At 42.2% G+C, this 5,042-nt stretch overlaps 1 protein-coding gene across 1 annotated transcript in view; it reads left to right on the top strand.

Annotated features, from left to right (window-relative positions):
• BANK1 (B cell scaffold protein with ankyrin repeats 1) overlaps positions 1-5,042 on the top strand; it is a gene marked incomplete at its 3' end in the record, with an annotated part of 287,684 nt that overhangs the window by 184,197 nt on the left and 98,445 nt on the right. The gene's annotated exons all lie outside the window — the stretch shown is intronic.

Below are 5,042 nucleotides of genomic sequence, written 5' to 3'. Positions count from 1 at the left end.
GCCCGGGCCCCTCCCCCCCGCCCCCCCCGGGGACCCCCCCCCTGCCACTCCCCAAACCCCCCCACATCCCACTGCCCCCCCTCACCCACCCACCCATGAACCACCCCCCACCACTTACCTTGGACAGCGCTGGGGGCCAAAGCAGCAGGAGAACAAAAGCTGACACCAGAGCCTCTCTTTTAGAGGACTGACCTCCTAGCATAGTCTGGGACCATGCCTTGCTCCACTCTTCTGTGGAGCAGTTGTTTTCTCCCCACACTACAAACTTGCAGTGCGGGGAACCTTTTTTCATTTCCACTCATGCCTCTTGTCCCACCTGAAAGGGGTTTGAGACGGGGCAAGAGGCACATGCGTGATCGTCTGGACACGCCCTACAGGGGCAATCAATAGGGAAGCATATTCAACCCACATTAAAAAAGAATTCTCTCCTTTACTGATCTGCAGAGGGCATGGGTGCAGGGCAGCTAAGGGAGTTGCTCCTTAAGTTCACATTGAAGAGGTTTATGTTGCTATAAATATACACTGTAGGTTCATACACTACTGACACAGCAAAAAGAGTTGGTTTTACAAGCCTTTATTTTCTGTTCCTCTTGCATAAGTGGGACTAAGCAAACCTCTTTTCCTTCTGCCTCTATCCTGGCCCTTCTGTTCTGGAGCTGAGATGGCCCAAGAAGGCCAGAGGAAGTACTTGAAACATTTAATTTTATTAAATCCTGTGGACTCTGGTGAGTTTGAGCAACAGAATAAAATAAGTGTAGAAGGCGAAATCATGGGATATTTGAGGAAACATTTATTTCCGTCTCCTCCATCATGAGACCCAAAGAATGAAGGGCTAAATAAGTCCTGGCTTGGAAGGTGTGTGAATTCTCTGAAATCTAGGGAGAGAAAAATCAGGGTTAAAGGGATAGGAGGGATCACAGCTGTTTGGTTTAGGGTATTTTCACCCTTCTTTTCCCCTTAAATTAAGGGATAGAAGCTGCTAGGAAACTTATTTTCCTCTTCCACTGGAAGCTGGAGGAGGAGATGATGGACAGTGGCAGCTCAAAAACTCATATTAGCTGAACCATGCAGGGAAGTCTTAGGGGCACTTGTTAGCACTGCTGACAGCAGCATACATGGGGAATGACAAATGATTACTAGAGTAGCATGTATATTGATAGCAAGGATTTAGTTTACCAAGCATGGGAACTATTTGTGCTGTTGTGAAAATTATCTGATTCCCATACTTTAATAAGAATTGGCTGTGTAATAAGCCAAAGGTATAACCAACTCTGAAAGTCCATCAGGTTCAAGCCACCCCTGCCCCCTAATGTATGAGAATGAATAATCATATCTACATTAAATACATTCAAGTATTGCACCTTCCTGTCTAATTAAGCTGGTAGGAAAAGTAGTGCCCTGTGCACAGTCTGTGTACAGATTCTTTACTGAGCAGGTGCATCTACATGTGAATGACTGAAAATAGGAATGCTTGAATAAAATGCAAACAGAACTACACCAGGATGCTGTAATTATATCCTCTTTCCTTTGAACTAAAAAAAATATTCTTATTCCTAAAGATGTACATACAGTGTATGAGTCAGAAAATGCTATAACGCCAAATGACAGGGCTATATGAGTTCGGGGGTGGAGGTGAACTTTTTGTTTTTCAGCATCTAGTGTTATCAGGTGCTGGTCCATGATGAGAGCTCCTAGGCACTATACAAATAATTGTACTGCTTTTCCTCCCATTGGTTTCAATAGAAGTCTCACTGTTAAATCATGCTGTGATGTAAAAAAATAAACAAACATTTTCTCCTACCTCTGTAAATTTCACTGGGACTAAATACAGACAGCCAAAAAACTCAAGGTTAAATTGATTCAGTCTTTGCCGGTTAGTCTAAACTGCATAGACTGAACCAATAAGCAAGTGAACAGACATTCAATTTTGATTCCAGAAATGCAGCCACATGCCTGCAGAGGCTCAGGCCAGAAGCCAGGGGGTACTACAACACACCTCCCTGCCCAACTGGAACATACAGCTAAAGCTAACCCATCCACCCTGAGAGGAGGGTTTTGCAGGGGAGGTGCAGAGCGGCTTAGGAGGCTAGGGGACTGGGAGTTAACTTGAATCTGGAGGGGATCTAGGACAGAAGTTCAATAAACCAATTTAACCTAAATTTGTTGAGTCTGATACTACATCCATCCAAGTTTATCTTAAACTGGTTTCAGCCATTTTGAAAGTTGTTTATATGCACTGAACTTCTGTTGTGTTACAGATTTGAAGTGGTTTCCAGCCACTTATACCAGTTTATGGGTGATTTCTGTCCCTAGTGAATAAATTATGCTAATATTTTAAATTTGAGACTGTTATTTCCTACACATAAAATAGTCCAGAATTGTTTCTTTCTGCTTGTAACTGTTTTTCAGATATATTAAACAAAGTTTGAGGGGAAAAGTGGATTTCACTAAACTTCAAATGGCTTTTTCATATTTAAAAATAAAAATGAGAATCAAGACCTTAAAGGTGTTAGCCAGTGAGGAAACAACCAGCGGGGAAGCAGCTCTAGTATCTTGGTTTTGGTTTAACACATGCACCAGTAGAGGGAGTCTTACATGCATTAAACCAAACTGTTACTGCTTATTAGCAAATTAATGTAAAATAAGAAATCATTTTTGGGCTCTCTGCCATTCTCAGAGAAGTACAGTACTGCTTAAACTGAATCAAAAACTTAATTAGCTAATTCCAGCACCAATATGATATTGTTTTAGCAAATGCATACTGTTAATTATTGAGATAAGGACTCAATAAGAAACACTCATTAGAAAGAGTAAAATACAGAGATTTTTGCCTCCAGGACTCCATAAGTACCAGCTCTAGCAATTGCACCTGAACCAGAGCTATGTGGGTTTCTCTTTCTGCATGGAGATGCTAGGTTGACTGACGTCTCCCCTGTCATGTAAAACAACTGAAACAAAAGGATGAGAAATACCTACACCTAACTGATCTATGCTAAGCTTAGAATTGAGGACATTGAATTTCATGCACCATAGCACTACCTATTTTTAGACTAAGGAGTTTCACAGGTATAGAATTCCAAAGGAAAAAACAGGACAGGGGAACAAACAGTTCACAGGAGCAAAATTGAGATAAAACATCTGAAAAAAACCCAAAAACTACTTTTGGCCATATGGCTGGACACAACCTGTCTTCGTTTTTTTTCTGCGAATGGAAGAGTCTGTTTGTGTTTTTGTAGTTGTTTCATCCCTTTCTGTTCAGCATCAACAGGACACCCCACACATTTTTAAATATAAACAATTAACAATAATCTCCAAGTCTTTGTCACCAGTTTCTGTTCCAGCTAACCCCCTAAAAAGCCCTAAGTCTGTTGCTACTTGGCAAAGAGACAACAATATGTTACTTACAGTTTTTATTGTGTTTATTAAACTTCATAGTGATTAGTTTCAATATGTTAAAATATGGCAGTATAATGTTAATAAAATGAGAAGAAGAGCACGAGTCAGATTTTAACATAATACATTTCATTTAGATACCATTGGGATTTCAATCTGTCAGGCTTATCTTTAATTTTCTTTCCCACACCTCAGAAGGTTTTTGATTTTCAGGATACTTTGTGCAGTGCACTTAACTAGAGGTCCTAAACAATGAGCAGGCTGCTAGCAGATGAATATTTCTAGCTGTTCTTGAACACTGACCAACAACCAGTCAATATGCTATAGTTCTACATGCAGGGTTGAGTGTGCTTGAAGTGATTTAAGTAGTTATTAGCATGCTGCTTTCAAAATTTCCTCTCGACTATTTAGTCTATATTGTTTGCATTAGTTCACCCGACACAAATTGCTATAAAGATTGTAAAAACTGAAAGTGACATTGGGACTACAGGCTGCTTGCTACCCAATACACAGTTTATTATTTTCCTCTCCTACCCGATTTATTTTGGTGTATTATATATGCAACCCTTCTGCAGACACCAGTCAGCAGCAAGAAGGGCTGGATTCACATTTTGGGGTACCAAATGAATGTACCAGTGGCTTGAACCCCCATCCAGAATACTGGGGGTACTTAAATATGCTGAGGCATCCCTTATAAACAAAACTCCCTCCTTGCAAGCAGTATAAAACACAAAACCCCAAATTTATTACAGAAAATAAAGACAAAAAACCCAAAAGAAACTATTATATGTAATTTTAAACCACTATTAACTGCAAGGCAAAGTCTATAGGTGGCACCCTCCTGGGGAGGCTTTAGCCATGCCCAGGCAGTCTGGCACTTGGGCTCCCCAAGGGTAGTTCCAGGGGTCTGTACCTCTCTACCTGCTATTCAGCAATGGGCTGGAAAGAGTCCATACTGGAAAGTCCTATGAGCTGCTCCTTAGGTTCACTGTGCCACAGGGAGCTGCTTGAGAGCATGGGTCCTTCTGCATTGCAAGGGGCTCCGTTGCTCTCAGAGAAATGATAGAGAGTGCCAATCTTTGTTCCCCCGGAGAGACTGTGTGTGTGTGGGGTGGGGGAGGTGACTGTGGCTCCAGTCAGCCTACACTCACCCCAAAATCCTGGGCTGAATTATATGGTCTGCTGAAATGGAAACTGCAGGAAAAAGTCAAAAGGGAGCCAGGTTGATTACTAGCTACAGCTGGTCCAACCACACAGCTTGGCTGGAGCAAAGGACCATCAGAAGAAAAAAAGGGGAAAGCCAGGCCTATACTCTAGGCCTGGGCTGTAGGTAGTCTAAGTCACACAGCTCCACTGGGAGCAAAAGGTTGCAAACCTCAACCCCAGCTCAGAGCTGGCAGGATTAGAAACTCACAGGTTTCAACCCTGTTTAAAACTGGCTAGCCAACCCAAGGAATCAATACCCTCCTCTCCAGTATTAATCCCTTAAAACCTCAGAAAAGGGAAAGAAAAGGAGGAGAGAGGGCTTCCCAGACCCTGGGACAATTCTCCCTCCCTTTCTCCTCTACCTGAGTTTCCTCTTTTGCTATCTGCAGATTCCTTCTCCGCTTGGAGGAGATTTAGCTCTTCAGTAGCCCCTAGCACAGGGG

Source organism: Alligator sinensis, unplaced genomic scaffold (assembly GCF_000455745.1).
Source record: "Alligator sinensis unplaced genomic scaffold, ASM45574v1 scaffold353_1, whole genome shotgun sequence".
NCBI classification, from domain to species: domain Eukaryota; kingdom Metazoa; phylum Chordata; order Crocodylia; family Alligatoridae; genus Alligator; species Alligator sinensis.
Note: the sequence above shows the minus strand (reverse complement) of the source record. Positions and strands in the feature narration are given on the sequence as shown.